This window comes from Ischnura elegans, chromosome 12 (assembly GCF_921293095.1).
Source record: "Ischnura elegans chromosome 12, ioIscEleg1.1, whole genome shotgun sequence".
NCBI lineage: Eukaryota > Metazoa > Arthropoda > Insecta > Odonata > Coenagrionidae > Ischnura > Ischnura elegans.
Window position 1 is genome coordinate 4490407 of NC_060257.1, and position 9200 is coordinate 4499606.

Sequence of the window (9200 nt, forward strand, 5' to 3'; positions counted from 1 at the left end):
TAGAATTCAATTATTATATTGAACACAAATAATCAAATACAAAGTTTGACAACTAAAAATTAATTTTGTCGATCTTGGCCTCAATGTTTACTAATTTTAGTTCCTCCCTTTCCAATCTAAGCATTTTGCATTAACTTTTTTTTTGTTTCCTCTAATTGCTTCACTTCGGGTAGAATACTTTTTCCTGTAGTAACAGTGGCTTCTCTGGAATTCTTTCAATTACTCTACACTGGTGTTGGTATCTGAAATATATATTTTGTAAATAATATAATATTTTTAAAAAGGGCAATGAGGGTTTTTAAGTTCATAATGTTAATATTTACAGTATTTAAATTAATAAATTACATAGTATAATATGATTTTACACTATTAATAGCAATTTTAGAATAGTATTAAAGTAATAACATTGTGTATAGAGAATTATTATTCAAAGGACAACTTTAAAAAAACCTCTCCTCATAAAAAAAAATCACCTACTCATTAATATTGAAATAGCCAAGAATTGCATTTCCACTTATTATATCAGCCACCCGCCTCTGGAAATATTGAGCTACTGGAGCCCCACTGGCAGTGTGGATTATATCTTTTGATTGAGCGGCTGCTTTGCCCTTGGGAGCATATTTATCTTGCGAAGACTGTAAAGAGATATATCACTCATGATACCGATACATTGTTCCACTCATAGCTATTAAAATTATCGCCATACAAAAATATGCGTAACGCTTCATTAACCGAATCTATTTTATTATTTATGCGGCGAAAAAGTCATAGCACTTACAAAATTGTGAGAAGCCGTGTCGATGATTTGTGGTTGAAAATTATAAGTATTTACTTCGCGATACATAAATTCATTCAATTTTCATTATTTCCTTTCTCCACCACTTCCATAACCTCATACATTCTTTAAGTTTCAGCTGGTTTCAGCGTCACCTGCTGCCAATGCATTGCTCCTTCTTTGGCAGTAAAATTATTTTTTAGTTTTCCGTTGTTTATGCTTTCACTTTCTGAAAAGTAAACACTGATAAAAAAACATTAAATATTACAAACAATAGAATCAAAATTGGTTCCAGTTACTTATGAGGTTACTTACCTTCACAAATTGAAGAAGTATTTCCTTATGTTGTTTAGTTGTATTAATTTATATCAGCGGTATCTGAATTTCTGCTGTCGATTGTTTTGTAAATATTTGTAGGCTCGGCGTTAACAACGGCCGTATTTACGTCCTAAACCCGACGTTGCCACGTCTATCGCTCGGGTTGAATCTAGATAGCAACACTCGAAGCCGACAATCGGCTAGAAAATTTCAAGCACACCAAATCCCGAGCAAAAAGATTCCGACACGGAATGAGAGATCGGGATTATTCCGTGCCGGAATCAATCCCGAGCGATTCAAGCACACCCCCCCTGATGGCTAATAACGATATTTTTGTTGTAACTCATAAGAATTTGATGCGGAAAGGCGATATCACGACCCGGTTCCTGCTTGTTATTCCCTGGCATACGTCTACGTTGGGAACTTCGTGACGTCACGCCCGCACGGAGTTTCAGCTGAGACCACCTCCTATTATACGCACCTTGCCCCTAACAAGGAATATTCACGAAGTGTCTTTCGCCGTTATCGTTCAAATTTTGTTGGATAGTAGTGTTCCATAATAAAAGCACATTTTAAAATTTTCTCGTGCCCTTAAGCCTTGTGATATAAAAAACAGTACATAAAAAAGACAGTTGAATTTTAGTCTTGAAAGCGAGTGTCGTGATTTCCCTCCATCCTTCTCCTGTGAATCGGCGCACGCTACAGGAATGTACGAGAAATATGAGGCTTTTGGCAAGGTAAATTCAATATTTATTACTGCGATGCCCATAGCATTCAAGCAAGATCATATCAAATCCAAATAACTATCGGGGCCGTACGTAAACAAAGAAGTCGCCTATACAAGCCACATGAAATGAATGTGTCGTTTTCGTAGTCTGCCACCAGGTGACTCTGAGTTCAAATTGTATGATTGTCTGAACGAAATAAGAGCAGGCGTTCAGAATTTCATACATTCTTACATTTTGCGTGGTTACACGGTGCATTTTCGCGTTCATTCTGAGATTCAGACATTCTCACATTTTCTTGTACATTCTCATGTACCGTGTAACCAGGCCTTAAGAAAGAAACAAATGTTTCAAATCTCTATCTTATGCCTATCGATGGACTGCAATGTCTGAATGTGATGTAATCGATACTTTATAACGGCTGCGACTCTGTATATTCACATTTATATTCATATAATTGGTGCACAATGAGTTTTCCCTCTTTTTTTACTGTTGGGGGACCATATCAAATCAATATGTATAAAAGAGAAAAATCCTTCGGAGAAATATAAAAACCAAAGTAGTTTATTATACCGAATGCGCTAAATGGATACCCTCTTCACGTTGAATGACTTACCTGCTTACGTTCCATAGCTGCGTTCTTTCGGTATTCCCTTTGAAAGAGCTGTCTAATAATGTTCCGAATTTATGACGAGAGGAAACGAGTGGAATGGTCGAATGAAATCAGGGGTCGCGGGAGAAGTGACTCTTCCTATCCGAGCAAACATTTGGGGCTTGATGAAGAGGCAATGAAAATGCAGTAAATGACAGACGACTGCGGTCGTCCCTCGAAAAAGAGACCGGGTTTATTTGCTCACGCGGCGATAAAAGAGAACACCCTTTGAGAGTGTAAGTTTTCACGCTCTTTTTACTATCAACACTAGACACTCGGAAGCGGTCATTTTGAACTGTTTAAGTTTTCATTGCATTCAATATAGTGATAAGAAATGCCGTGAATTTTCTTTTTAAATGCTCATATTATTTGTAAGTGCTCATAGCGATAGAAATCAATGTTAAGATTTCTATGAAATACGTAATTTCGTATCTTCTCGGACAATACCGTTTTTTATCAACGGAAAAATTACTATGTAATTTGGTAGTCAAGAGTTTGTTGACTTACTTTATGGAGAGTTACTTTTACTAATGGTTGAGAATAAAAAAAACCGAAGTAAGATGTGGTAAGTGGAACCTGATTTTTTTCCGGACTAACCGCCGAAGCTTGTTCAGTTGCGCGAAGACTTCGTCCACGGATTACCGCAATAATATTATTTTATAAATTCGCAGCGGTTCCCAAAATTTTTCTCCTCCCGTACCCAAAAATTCCAAAAAAAGGTATTGTGTGTATTTGTGGGGAATTGGATAAGCATGTAATCGTGTGAATATAATCAAGTGAGCGAATATTATTTATATAAGTAAGCGAATGGTAGTTTAAAATTTCACGATAAAAGCAAAGTGCCGGATAAAATTCAACAAGTACCTTTCACTCGTCTGTCTGTATCGCTGCGCTGGATTAAAAAAAATCCTTTCCGCCGTCCGAAATCGGGGGTCCACTGCCGGCCCCCCCCCTGCCTCCTGCATACACTCAATCCGTTATTACCCTCTCACAGATGCGATGCGATTCCGATTGATCTGCTCGAGTGGTCTCCACGTCAACCGGTCCATCACTGGTTGTTTGCTTGCGCTCGCTAGGTCCCATCCGGAGGATAGACAGGACGCCACTCTAGTCGAAAGGTCATCGCGGAGGAAATAGACAATAGACCGCTTGTTGTCGATTCCTTCTCTTTCGGATGGACGGGATTTGACCGAAACGCGTGATTGTGACGTCTCCACTCACGATTAGAAACGCACGCTCTAAACGTGATAGCTAGCGTTGGGCGTCGTTTTGTGTCTTACACTCCCTGCCTTTCCCTGAATTTCTCGACGTCACCATTCCGAACAGTCAAGAGGCAATTTTCGAAAAGCCTTCCTCTCCTGAATGTTTAATCATTTATTTTTGTATTTTAATAGGTTACACTTATTAATTCTGCTGATCATAAATATAATACTCAATGCAAAGGCCAAATTGACAGTTTTCAAATAATTACACAAAATAATGTACATATGTACGCAAGAGCGAATTTCCTTTTACTTAAACCAACTTCATATCTGTCGTCGCAATTTGATGTTGCTTGCAGTGATGTGTTACGGCTGTAGTTGGTGATTATTATCCTTCGTCGTGACTTAGATGCACGTTATTTTGAAATTTTATGTACTTAAGTGTTCCACTAGCATTATAATGTCGACATCCCATCTATCAGACAGAAAATTTATTTAAAACGCCCATAATTCCCACTTTGACAGTCGTGATTGTGTTTCCGTCATCAACTTAAGTAAGAGTACCTTCCTGCCACACCCTTTCGGACTCCCTTGTGTACCTGCCAAATATTTATGCTTAAAATAATTACAAGCTATCTTTTCTACCGTCTTTGTCATCCAAAAATTGCTCTCCCATCTGATATTAATCCTATTTCTTCATTGATTAATTATTTTTCCTTACTTGGCATCTTCTCAGTATTCGAGAAATAACAAAATAACTACCTAATTACCAAGGTGATGGCATTGCAACGCATTGTTATATTGTTTCGTTCCTGTTTCGCGTGTAATTTTATCAGCTTCTTTGTTTCATTTCTATTGTTATAATTGCACTTTAAGTTGACATTCTTGCTCCATGTGAATCATTTTCTTAAAAATAAATATTATTTTTATTTATTTCAAAATACGAGGCAGGCCTTGAGAGGTCCATTTGCATTTCCTCCGAGGCTTTCCTCCTCTCATTCCTAATCCTTCTCGTTCTTATTCCTCCCTAATCCATCTTTAAAAGCCCTGGACCTTGATAAACAGACCATGAATTGGAATCCTAATGCTCTGTGCATTACACCGGAACGGATAATGCGAGATGCGTAAATGGGGAATGGTAATCGATCGAAAGACGCTGAAATCAAAACAGACGTCGCCATCTTGTTTCTAACGCCACCCTAACACTCATTTCACAAACAAACGTGTGGAGATGGATAAGTCGAAAGATCTCCACGTTTATCTAATTAATTTATTCGTGCTCATTCATGAAAGACCTTTACAATCACTGTCTTTGACTGAGCTACGTAAGAGCGATTCCACGTAAATGTCACACTGACTGATTAAAAATAAAAAGTAGTTGGAGGCTCCGTTATGGATCAAAATCTCTGCTATAAAGTGTACTATTTCTTTATAAAGTGCTGACTTTTGTTTGAGTCGTGTGTATTCCTGACACGAGATATTTTTGTACGCGTTTACTATAGTTTTTAGCCACTCATGAAATTTAATGAATACATTTATTTAAAAAAATTAATATCATAAATTAGAATTAGGAATAAATTTTTGTACGAATTGATATTTCTATTTCTTTAATAACACACCTAGTCCATAGTTGCTATTTCGAGACCTATTTCTGTTCAGAAAAATGGAGTCTGCAATTCAATACATGCATGTCTATCCTTGACGGTTGATATGAATTTATTTCCGTAGATAATTGTTCCGTCATGGTAGAGACTTCTCCTTTATTACCCAAATCTAGTATGGGGTTCTCGACAATTAAGATGCTGAGCTGATTTTGTGGCAACAATACTTTCGGCGCTGGAGCGCCGTCTCGGACTGACATTGTTGCGCTATATATGGGACACTATAATATATTACCAGGCCAACGAAGAGCTATTTAATCAGTTAAATCAAGAATGAATGATCGCTCAAAATAGGGAACAACATATCCAATATTATCAAAAGTTCCATTCCTTTGAGAGTATTTGTTCCATTTATTTGTTTATTTGTTTATTTGTTCCATCCTTGTTTGTTCGGTCTGATCGTGAGCGACAGTACTTGTCGTCTACTTATTCCACGCTTGGTGAAATAAGCGTATTGAGGAAAAAATGGGTAAAACGGATGCTTAACGGCAGCGTGACTCTGTGCAGAGAAAGGAGGAGGAAGAGGAGTATGGGAAAGGAGGAGGATAAGCCGAGGAAGCAACGGATGCAAAAGAGCAATAGTTAATTCCAGCCAACGAGGAAAGGCGAATACAAAGCGGATGAATAGGGTCTATAAACAACATCAGCGCCACTGTGAAAGAGCAAGAGCTAGTGAGTCACTTACAATGGTAAGCAGAGTAAAGTTTACTTTTCCTACGAACAATATTCATGAAATTACTGTTGAATAAAATCATAGCAAAGCCATTTTATCTTATCGCTTAGGCAATTCCATCTTCGGATTTCAATGCCTTTCGGGATTGACAATATTTTAGCAAATGTAAGAAACGAGGATTTGACGAGGAAACGAAGAGAAATTCTCATTGATGTGATGAGAGAGATTGGCGTAGAAGTGAAGGACACTAAACCTAAGGCTGCTGACCCGCGCTCATCGTGACGTCTGTCTGACCAAACACGCAAGGCCGTGGTTCAGTACTACGAAGACGATTCCATTTCCTATCAGTGTCCTGGGATAGAGGAATGAAGGAAGATGCAAGTGGACGGAGCTGTGTTGGAATTTCCCGTGAGTTATAAGAAGGATGCCTCTTTCTCCAAGAGCACGGCTTGAGTATCAACTTTTCCAAATTTGCTTCGCAGCGCCCTGTTTTTGTCTTATTAAAAGGAAATACACCTCATAATGTATGCACCTGTGTTTTACTTGAAAGTATGAGATTTCTCCTGAGGGAGTCCACATCACATCTAAGGAGTCCCAATTAATAGAGAATTTAGGATTTTATTTCTCAGATTAATAATGCTTAAGTAATCAAGAGTCCGCCAGATGCATGAAGTCAGAATGTCCTTATTGTCCTGGAATCTCCTTCCTTTGACTGACCGATGATATCACTAATGGAAGTTGTGAGTGGCGTTGTTGTAGCATCGAGAGTGCAACGGGAATTTTGAAAACTAAGGAGAGCTTAGTTCTTAACTCTCTTAAAGTTTTAGATGATTCACTTGTTAGATTTCTAAAACACACGTGTGTGAAGAGACAGCAGATTAAGGCATTCAAGTAAGGCACTGGGCATTATTACATATCTATCTTATGCATTTAATGTGTCTATGGAATGAAATGTTTTTTAGCCCTACCATGAAAAGGGGGCTGTGGATGCAATGGGTGGGTTTTAACTCACGTAAGTCCTTTTTTTTCAAGGCACAGTAGTGTATCAACCCAAGTTAAATGTCTCACAATTGTGTAGCAATTTGGAAGTTGAAAACGTTTAGTATGTCGGTCCTTTCGCGCCAGGTGTGTTCTTAAAAGGTCTAAAGCGTATTGTGACGGTCAGTCTGTGACGCGTGGGATCGTCCATAAACAAATAAACACCCAGGTCTCCCTGGCAACAATACAAAATGTAATGGCACCACTTACGGTCGCCACATACGGTTCAATCCGGCGCAGCACGTAGGTATTCGATTTCTTGAAGTGAACTATTTACTTGAGAATGGACCATAACGTATCAATGAAACATGTGAAATCGCGACGCGTCTGTATTCCACCGCTTGGGGAGTAAAACATTGAAATATTTCGTAAAAACCGCACGCTCAAGATTTCATAGATTTATATTGATTTTTGGTGAGATGTACAAATTAAACTATTTATTGTGATAAATTAACTTCAGTTTCAAACGCCCTGGAAAATGTAAAATGCTGACGTACTACTGATTCATGGCGCGAAATGAAAAAGTCAGTATTTTGATTTTTGGCCCGACTGTTTTAGATTTTAGCCCCTGTGTCATTGCTATTAATTCACTGCTGTTGGTCTTTCGTCTCCTAAGTACGTGCGAGCATAATTTCTGCGCCGACATTACACCCTAAATGAAAATTTTCATTCCTGAGTTGCGTTGGCGAGTGGAGTCCTCATGAAAAAGCCTTCGATGTGACGGGCGATATTTATTCCTCTCGCTTTGCATTTCCGATCCCTAATTCTGATCTCTACACTTGAGTAGCACTTCCTCTTTGACCTTGTTCCCGAATTCTCTCTCGACCACTCCAGCCGACAACACAATCGCAGCGGGAATCCCAACTCACAAAGAGGTCGACCTTTTTGTTGATTCCTTATTCCAAGTTCAGACCCCCACCGCTAAAACTTCCTCGTTGCCAAGCGCCCAAGGGGCACTGGATGTCTCGCTGGCGTAAACTCAAGTCAGTTGCCGTAGCCTATAAGTAGTCCTCGTCCTCCACTTCCCCTCACTCTTCCCTCCAAAATCCTTGGCGCTTGAAAAGCAGTTCGTGAATTGAGTCGGTAGTTTCATTGTTGTCGATCACCGATCACCATTCACTGCATTGAGCCAATCACGAATGATCAATCGTCTGTCGCTACTAATGGCATTCGAGACCGATCTAAGGCCCGTATCGTCAGTCGCTTCTTTAGCCATCCTTCATCTTCCTCGGCTCCTAAAGGATAGATTTCAGTTCGAGAGACGTCCGAAGGTCTTCTTCAGCGCACTTTGCTGGTGAAGGACTCCTCGCCAGCGTAGGTTGGTCTGGCCCAGCCTTCACATCCACTTCACAACCATTTCATCACTTTAAAGATTTTTAAACAGGCCTTACATAAAAGATAGGTCGGTAGAAATGATTTTGTTTTTATTATTTGTGATGGCGATAACGTTTTAATTTTGTTTACGTTCATTTTTCTGTTTATTTCTGCTTTCCATTGCAATGTTATCCGTAAGCCGGTGCATCAAAGGCAATGATTGAACAGCGTATTATCATGGATATTAAAGCTGTAAGGAGATGTTTGTGTATTTCGACTCATAAAAACCTTAATTAGAGGTATTCCTGCGCGGCATAATCATTCGCGATCATGTTGAATGACATGTGATAAAAGTCGTCATACTAGACTCAATCCATCACCCAGCACGTTAAAATCATCTCTACATCGATGTAAAAAGCCTACAAATAAAGTTTTCTTGCGCATCTGCACTAGAAATGGATATGGAGTAACTACGTAATGCAATTGTGTGCATCAAGTATTCCTCTTGAGCTTAGAAAGGGAAAGTTTAGTCACATCTAATTCACATTTCAACGCAAAGGTTGATTATTTACATTAATAAAATATTATTGCCTTTGTGTATGGAATTATTATTGTAACCGATTTAGCCGAGTCGTTACCGCCCGTCGTTACCAAGCGGAGGGCCCTCGTTCGATGCTGCTTGCAGGTGAATTTTTTTTTAAGCTTTTTTTTGTATTTCTTTAGCATAAACTTACGTTAAACTGTTAATTTTATGATTTTAAATCAGAATAGTGTTTTCTGGATTGAAAATCTTTCACGCGCACTGTGCACGCTACGTCGGTTTTATTATCTTTTGATTTTGA

The 9200-nt window shown here is 38.8% G+C and overlaps 1 long non-coding RNA gene across 1 annotated transcript; it reads right to left on the bottom strand.

Annotated features, from left to right (window-relative positions):
* Positions 1-1388, bottom strand: LOC124169408. Its single transcript, XR_006867122.1, has 4 exons — positions 1091-1388; positions 779-1018; positions 478-635; positions 1-242 (listed from the first exon to the last, which is right to left on the bottom strand). It is a non-coding gene; the product is annotated as an uncharacterized LOC124169408 (long non-coding RNA).
* Positions 1389-9200: the final 7812 nt, after the last annotated feature.